Here is a 9,933-nt window from a genome sequence, read left to right as displayed (position 1 = left end):
CTCTATACTCCCATAATGCTTTTGACATAGTACCTGAGTTTCTATGTTTAAATATTGCTACTTCCTAAGGTATCACAGGAATAAGATGGTCTTTACTCGGGTATTCTAGAAGCAGAACATGAGAGGAGGGTTAGCAAAGTTCTACCAGGGGAAACAATGAGGCAGTGAGGGAAGATGCCATGCAAGGACACAATTCCAAATGCAGCCCAGCTCAGCCAGATCACGCAGAGGCTCTGGAGCATAAATTATGCCACAAAGTTTGTCCTGCACCTGATCCATGACCAGCAACCCAAGGCTGCTCTCTGAAGAAGGATGAGAGCATGTAGAAGTGGACGGGGTAGTATTAATAATTTGGATACAGGCAGAGCACCAAGAGTAGCTCTACGCGGTCACAGTCAAGGAAGGTCTTTGTTTTAAAGTATTCTTGAGATACAGGCAGAGCACCAAGAGTAGCTCTACGTGGTCACAGTCAAGGAAAGTCTTTGTTTTGAAGTATTCTTGGACTAGTTTAATTGAATACTTAAAAATACTTAGAATACATACTAAGTTAAAAATGCTGGTGAAGCCCAGCCTCAATCTCTCCACTCCACATTGCTGACTCCTAAATGAAAATTTATTTCCATTACCAGTTGTCACTTCAAGCAAAAGGGAATTTTGAAACCACTAGTATTTTGCCTGACACTGTGGAATTTGGCTTCAAGTTACCTTAGATCATGTTCTTAGAACTGAGACATGTACCTGAAACTCAACAGCACCTATGCTCCCATAATGCTTTTGTTTAGGACTTAGATCTTTGTCCTACTGAAAAGAGAGATCCTGTTTCAGTCCTGCCATTCTTCTTCTGAACTCTGACTCTCAGCTTCAGACTTAGGACTACCACTTCCTGTTTGGTTGTGTCCATGAAACCTTAAGGACGTGTTCCACATATGAGCTATTGAGAACCCATCATCCAAAATTGTTACTGCTTTCTGTCATCACAGCATCTAGCTATCAACTCTACAATCCAGACACCTTTACTTCCAGCATCTGTAAGCGAAGCTCTAGGTTGTTCTCTTGATATGCCAGATTCTCCTTACGTGCCCCATCTGAGCTATATATAACTCTGTCTCACAAGAAAACATCAGTTACGGTTCTAACAAAAAAATAAGAAAAAGAAATGATCGAAGTAATTCATCAAGCAATTAGAGGGGAAGAAAGAGGTCTAAATTAAAGACAAAACAAAACAGAACAGAAAAACGGTTAGATAGTATTCCAATGTATAAAGATATCTCAGAAGTTTGAAATAAGGTTTGCTCCATATACTTTCACTCTAGGCAGTAATTCCTTGGACTCCAGCAGACCTAAGAGAAAAGTTTATCTAGAAACAAAGAGCAATACTCATGATTTACAAATTGTAACCACAGCACATAATAATGACCAGAAATTATTTAATCTTGAAGATGTGAATTCATAAAGAAAAATTGAAAACCTGGGTCAAGTAAATTAATCACATGTCATTTTAAAAGATTTTTTGAGACTCAACTCGGTTAATCAGTATAACTTATCAGTAATAATAAAAAGACAGTTAAATATTATAGTATTAATGTAAATGCACTTAAAGTATAAAATAAATGTTTAAGATTGCCAGGGAATCTTTTATTTTGCCCCTTTTTTTTTTTCTTTTTTGGGGGAGAGGTTTTTTTCTACAGGGTGCGTGCGCTCGCCAGACAGACAGGGAGAGACAGAGAGACAGCGAGAAATCACCCCCCAGGGGGGATCACCATGCTGCAAAACCTTCTCCTCCATTCTCCTCTCAGGATCTTGGGCACGCATGCACATGTGCCTCGTGTGAATTTTAAGCCACCGGGTCTGGGACGCGAACTATGGTTGACTCCGTGGGAGTCCAGTGACATAGCCATTGTGCTTACTGCTGGTCTTTATTTTGACCTTTTTTCCCCAAAAAAAAGTTTATCCTAAGAGAAGGCCAATAGCTTCTAAATTTTTCTCACTATGCGGTATATAGCAGGGTTACTATATATCATCAGTACAAAGTCTAAGGTCACTAGGTGAAGGAAAAATCTAGTCTTCAGCACATATCTGAGGTCTAGGAAATGGTAGACAAAATGAATTGAGCCAAAGAATTAGAAACACTGGCAGGACTAGACACTGGAGAATACCAATTTATTATAGGTTCAAGGAATAAACTGGACAAGAAACCCAGTGGGAATGAAGGAGAGCAGCAGGCAGAAGTACAGATGCACAGCCATCTTTAGGGCTGGAGCTCTTTTTTAGCACTCATTCCTCTCTAGGATAGATCTATTGGTTTTGAAGTTACATCTCTCTCAGACCAGTCTCTGTGTGGCGTAATAGAAAGTTGCTGGACATTAGGTCAGAAACATCTGCATCCTACTTTCAGTTCTGACATTCATTAGCTGCATAATCCTAGAAAAAATATTTATTCTAGTTTATATTTACATTCATTTATTCATTATAATAGAAAGTATAATATTCACTCTTAAAAATACTGTGAGAATTAAATAAAACAACTTAGCTCAGATTCAGTACCTACTCCTTGCCACTCACCTTTACAATGCTTCTGGAGCCCTCTGGAATGGAAAGTATCTAGGTTTCCTGTAGAGTGGTAGAGGGACAACAGCCACATGATGAAAGGTTTTATTACATTGGTGGAAGATGGGATGCTAGATCTAACATTCAGACCTTTAACACCTCTTAACAGGTACTGTAGCCAGACCTAGCACCAGCTCTGCCTAATGCCTACTCCTAGGCACAGGGGACACAGAGAAGTCAAATGTAAGATGAGCTTCTCTAATGTTGAGTGGGAAATATCTCTTACTCTACAAAGTTCACATGGAGAAGAATAGAAGCAGTGTGTTTCCTGCTTTTATAGAACAAATTTTTCTCTCTAAGCTTTCTGAGAAAAAGCATCCACATTAATCATGACAGTTAATAAATACAGACACACACACACACAAATACCTGTCAGCATATGTGTAATACCTGTTACAGTTAATAAATACAGACACACACACACACACACAAATATCTGTCAGCATATGTGTAATACCTGTCAGCATATGTGTATATCATATACAAGTGTACTTCAAAAATTTCATAGAAAAATGTAATTAAAGTATGAGTTCATGTTGGTGCAAAAACCTTTTCAAATTCATTCATAGTTTTACCACAATATGCATTCCTCATGAACTTTTTTGAAGACCCCCCCAACACACGCATGTGTATTTATGCATATATGCTGGAGTCTGTGCTAGATATTTTAAGAATATCATTTAATCCTTGCAACTCCTGCAAAGTAAGTATTAATAAGGTAATTTTATAGATGAGAACATTGAGCTTTATAGAAGTAAAATACCTGTCCAAATTATACTCACTGAGTGGGAGCAACAGGCCAGATTCCATTTGTGATCTACATTTGGGCACATAGATGAGGATGAAATGATGTAAAGTTTTGACATGATCCCTTACATTAAGGGGCCCCTATTCCCAGTAGGCCACAGATTTATCCTGAAATTTTCACTGTTTCTGTATAAATCTCCCAAAATTTAGCTAGCAGTGATCTATAATGAATGCAGCAACCCAGCTGATTATGGGGAGAATATAGGTCAAAACTACATTACAGATGTCCTGTGTATGCATGTGATAAGTACTTAGGGATTACAAAAATTTTCTGAATTTAGAAGATTTATTTACTATGGAGAAAGCATTTCTAGAGTAATAGAACTGCTAAAAGGAAAAGAAGAAAAAAAAAAAAAACAGGTGGAGAAAGAAACTTCTAGATGTTCTAGCACTGGTATTGGACTACAATGTCCTGCACATAACATTGAAATACTGTTTACCCTAAATTTTTCTTAATGCAGTTTCAATTTTTTTTTCCCTTAAGGCAATGTAAATCTAATTTCAAATGATAACCACTGGAGAACTCTGGTTTGCTTTCATGGAACTATTTTTCCAACCAAGTTGGTTGACATTCATCTACACACTAATGAAAGTTCAGTTCTCAACATTTAACTACTCCATGTTGACATTTGAAACCACTTTAAAGGAAAAGGGTATCATATTTGAATGTGAAGAAAATTGGAGCAAGTGTGAAAGGTCTAAGACCACAGAGCCTTAAGAAAATGAGCATTATTGATGTTCACTCTTTAAAGAATGAATGGTAGAGAATGAGTCGAAGAATGAAATCTGTATGTCAGAGAGATTCAAGACCTTTGAACCAATTTTAGGTAAAAAATTAATTCTTAATTCAGTAAGAAGTGGCAGAACTAAAACATCTGTTATTATGTTTGAATTAAACAAGGCTTTCCAAATTTTAGCCAGAATCAGAAAACCAGGAAATATTATTACCAGTTAAGGGTGTCTATATATATATATTTTTTTTTTTTTTTCTAGACAGAACCAATGAAGTCTTTCCCAGAAGACATAATGGATGTTAACACTGAGGCAAGTAGCATAAATAACAAATTTATTCAAGTAACACTTTATTAGTGACTCTGTTTGGTCTATCTGCACCAGTGCACATGTATGAATACACTCATGCGTGGGACCCTGAAAGCCAACTGATACAACAGGGGACACACATTATGGGCACAGAAGTCATTCCAGAGGTCAGACAGCTGAGGGTGGAGAGAGGGAGAGAGGACAGCCACGGAGTGAAAAATCCATTGTTTCTCTCCTCCAGCTGCTACTCACTTTCTAAACCTAAATACAAAATTCACTTAATAGTTGTTGAATTCTCTTTCAAATGACAATACGGATACCTCAATCTCAGCTAAATCTCATTTTCTGCTCATTTCACTTCGCTGCAGCATTTTTTTTTTTCAGTGCTGCATTTTTCTTGAACAGTCACTAAACTGGCAGATTCTGACTAGCTTGTCAGAAAGGAAAAGGAATTTATGTTTCATAAGAAATTAATCTAATCAGCAGAACATTTATAAGAGGCCAAGGCAGACTTGTTTACAAATGAACAATACCTGAAGGGGAGAAATTTTAATCTCATTATAATATGACCTTAAAAAGCCTAGGACACAATTGTTTAATTCTCCTTGTTAACTCATTGTGTTTAACGTTTACTGTGTCTTAGGATTTTCAGGGAAAATAAGGAAGCTGAAAATCACCGTATTCTAATAAAACAAAAGCAGGAGGTAAACCAATAATAACTTTTAATACTGTGATGAAAATAGCCTTCCATAAAACAAGGATAAACAACATTGCAGACTAATTTACCTCTGCATAAAATGTAAACTAGAACTCAATGTGCAATAAAATATTAGTATTTTTACTGCCAGCGTAAGCTTAACTAATCATTTCTTATGTTATTTCTGTAGTTACAGTTATTCATCTGTATGAAATTTGACTGAATAAAATGAACCCAGTAACTGAAACTACTGTGGATTTCTCTATTTTTCATTTCATAAAATCTTTTTTCATTAATGTTCTCACACATTTCTAAGCTAGTCCCAAACAGGATCAGCCTCTACTCCTTTCTGAATGTCACCAACCCAAAACAGTTTTCTTCTTAACAATCCTTTTCTTTGTAATACATAAACACATTCTTCAGGGCCACTGTAATTATCCAAAATGAGCTTTAGTACTGCAAATTACTTCAACACCCCTATGATTTATCTGTAGTAAACACACTTTATAATATTTACATTCCCATTAAAACTGCCACTAATAAGGAATCGACAGTACATAAACATTTATATGATACAATATGGACAAATACCGGATGCCCCTATAATAGTTACACTCCTTGCTCTTCCTATCATGTTGGGAAAAACCAAAGCCTTGGCATTTTGCCATGTTTATGAAAATACCTTTGAAAATGGCTCAGCACATTGTACTTCACATTTGCAACCATTTCCTTTAAAAAGATGGCAGTCGTCCGTTCTTATGAGGTCTGGGTTATTGCATTTTCACATTATGCATCATTACTCCGAGTAGGTGTCTTATCAGCAGCTCCAGTTGCTGTGGAGAAGATTGGAATTAAGCACTGGAAGCTTTTTATTTATTTTACATGCTTTATTCCTACAAGATTTTCTGCATATAAGCTTCTTTGTTCGGCTGAGAATTGGATACATTGCCAAGGCATTGTAAAATTTACATCTTGCTTTTTTTCCTGTATTCTTTCCAAAATTGGATTGAAAACAAAGTATAGTTTTTAATTAAAGCTCTGACCAACAATAGACTTTTTTTTTTCTTGAGCATTGGTATTTCTGATCAGCAGTGAGGTTTTATGAAAGCTTAATAGGAGATGTTCATGACTTAACTGCCATCAGCCTTCAAGCAGTTTATGTGTCAGCTAAAATCTGGGGTATTCCTGACAGTATTCATTTAAAGATAACTATCACCAACGTTCATCTAACTATGATCAACAAGGGCATGAACAAAGCTAAAGCAAATTTACGCTTTCTTTTTAACATCTACGAAATTCACAGAGATGTTCTTGGTGACTTTAACATAGAAAATGGAAAGAAAGTTTGTTATTTTTGCCAAGCTATTTTATAGTAGAATTTAAATTTGTTGTTGTTGTTACTTAGTTCACACTATCATAGCCTTATGGCCTGAAGTGAACTCCAAAGTTCATCTTTTTTTAGCTTTCAAAATTTCTTACTGACTTAGATATCCTTAGTAGGGCCAACAGCCTGATCATCTGAGCAAGTTTAAGAGATCCAACAGGCATTGTAAACCTTGTCATGAAAGGCAATAAAGCTGGTCAAGAATCAGGGGCTGGATGGTGGTGCAATAGTTGAACCTGGTGCTCTGTAAGGCTGACCCACGTGAGGTTGTTCTGGGTTTGTGTCCAGTTACTTCCTGGAATATGTTGAGTATGCACACAGAAATAAAAGTCCAAAAACAACCAAGAAAATGGCCAACTTAATGGTAGGAACAAGTACAGAGTTGAATGTTAGCTTCCAGAATTTAAACAGAAAGTTTGGACCACAATAGAAGAGAGATTAATTATGAGAGACTGAACTAGTGAAATAGAATTTGATGACTTTTGACTAAAACATTACTGATTTTCTTCTATGCTTTGTTTTTCATATTTTAGGGTTTTTGTCTTCTCTTGATCTGTTGATAGATTCATCTACCTACAATTTAAAGAGAATACTAACCTGTTTCCTGGCTTTTATTCTTAAGCAAATTTCTCTTAACATTTTTTTTATTTTGATTTATTAAAGCTAAAACTGCTTTCCTTCAAATTAAAAAAATATATATTTAAAAATACGTATTTAACGGCCACAGTAAGCTGTATTGCCTCAGGTAGTGCTACTTTACAATATTTTCATTCTACTCACTGTGTTTATGCCTAAAGTCAGACATGTGTTCATAGATATGTACATATCAGCTGAACTTGCTATTGAAGGTATTTAGATTAATTAAGATATTTTGTGACTCAATAAAATATAAAAAAAGGCATTCAAAGCAACTGTAGTTACCAGAGACAGTGTGGGAGGAGGGTGAGAAATGGCAAAGGGTGAGTAGTAGAGAATCAAGGGGGGGAAAAAAGGTAAAATATATAAGAAACAAGAAATGGAAAATTATTTGTTGACAATAACATGTATGGTAATGTCCTTGTTTAAGCCAATATACAGTGTGTACTAGATGGGAAATCTCATTTTGTATGCTGTGACAATGTACAGTGAATGAATGAAAGATAAATAAATTTAAAATTTAAAAAAGAATTTAAAAAAGATTAAACAAATACAGTTTTAAAAGGTCACCAAGGAGCCAGCAGGTGGCATAGTGGTTAAAGTGCTGGACTCCCATATGGTCCACTGTGGTTTGAGTCCCAGACTCAATGGCTTGAAAATCATGCCAGGCATATGTGCACACATGCCCAAAATCACAGGAGGAGAAGGGATTGTGGTGTGATCAACCCCCCTGGGGGATGATTTCTCACTTTCTCTCTGTCTCTCTCTGTCTTTCCACACCAACCACACTTGCCCTATGACAAATAACAAAAGAAACAAAAAGTCACAGAAAGACAACACTATAAATTGTCATGAACTTATATCTAAAATATAGAAAAACTTTCATAATCAAGATGAAAACTTAATATAAAAAAGTGGGGCAATGACTTGAAGAGGCTGTTCACAAAACACAACATGCAGACAACAAACATGGGAAAATGCTCAAACTCATTTATGATCAGCAAAACGCTAACTACAAACTTAATGAGATTAGCATAGCCTAGTGAATAAGAGAGCCATGTAACTGCATGGTTGACTGTGGTTTGAATCCTGATTCTAGCAGCTTGAAAAACATGAAGGGATCATGAGTGTCCATGCCTAATATCTCAACAGAATAGAGAAAAGGAGGAAAAGAGATTGTGGCATGACCATGCACCAATAGGGTGTCCCCCTGTCCTTCTGGCAGATGTACATGTCTGGCACAATCACTTTGGGAAACAATGTTATACTGTCTAGTAAAATCAATGACATTCTTCTTATGACTCAAGAATTCTAGGTAAATACTTTAAAAAACTCATGAAAGAGAGGCATTGTATGTCCCCACTTAATATATACCAAATTTCTGCACTCTGTGGCAGAATATTGGACAATACAGACATGGGGAGCAACTATGGACACAGAAGAGAGTATGGAAACAGGGTGGGAAATGGCAGAGGATGAGAGGGAGTGATTCAAGGGAAAAAAAAAAAAAAAGAAGTAAAACAGTTAAGAAATACAAAATGGAAAATTATCTGTTGAAGATAATAGGTATGATAATATATTTGATTGGGGCCAGTATTCAGTATATCCTGGATGGGTAAATTCATTTCATATGCTATAATGATATACAGTGAATAAATATAGAATAAAAGAAAGACAAATATATAAAAAAAAGAAAGATAATTTGTGCACATAGCCTACATACACACACATATACCTACACTGGGGTACATATGCAAGACTCTATAAAAGTTAAAATGTCCATTAATAGTAGACTGAATAAATCATTTAGGTTTATTACTATGGTGAAATGCTATACTATAATAAAAATACACAATCTATTGATACATTAACAATGCCATACATCTTACAAATGCAATTTATTTGATAATAACTCAAAAACAAATAAATTAAATCATATCACTTAATGTTGTACACTAGGTAGTAAAACCATTTTAAAAAGCAAGCACAGAATTACCATAGAAGTCTGGATAATAATTTTCTTAGGAGGTGAGAGAAGAAATTGTGATGAGAAACATTCTCAGGATTTGCTTCTAAAGGGAGGGAAGTATATTTCTTGGACAGTGATTTCATAGTATTCACATTATAATCATTTGTAAAATTGTACAATTACATTTATGCACTTTTCTGTGAATCTATTATATTTCCTATTAATGGTTAAAAGAAAGAAGAGAGCTATTCTCTTATGTAGGACATATGAAGTATCAAAATATTATTCTCTTATTAATTTGGTTTTTGTGGGAGGTTGGGTAGGTTGTTTTGGGATATGTGATAACAGAACTTAATGAGAAATGAAAATAAGGCATTTTACTGGCAGATATTCTAAATTATAAAATGTATTTTAAGAAATGTAAGATTTATAATTTCAAATAAAACTGTTTTTTTTTAATTTTTATTATCATCATAATCTTCTTTATATTACATTGGATTACATATAACTTTACATTGACTTCCATTGCTTTTTCAAAAGGGAATGCCATGCATGTCAGTCAGTACAGAGACATTAATCTCCCCGCTTTATCATTCAATGTCTTTTCTATGTTTTTCCCAATAATTATTATTATTATTATAATTTTTTAAAACAGTCAATCACTATTTCTCAGTTTGCTTGTTAAAAGACTTTACCCATCATGAAATACTTCTCAGACCAGTCCAGTTGAGAATACTATACACGTCATCATCAACAGATAATAAACCATATCTGTTTCTCACTAACATCCTG

The sequence above is a fragment of the Tupaia chinensis genome, unplaced genomic scaffold (genome assembly GCF_000334495.1).
Source record: "Tupaia chinensis unplaced genomic scaffold, TupChi_1.0 Scaffold000654_1, whole genome shotgun sequence".
Taxonomy (NCBI): domain Eukaryota; kingdom Metazoa; phylum Chordata; class Mammalia; order Scandentia; family Tupaiidae; genus Tupaia; species Tupaia belangeri.
This window is presented reverse-complemented; position numbering follows the sequence as displayed.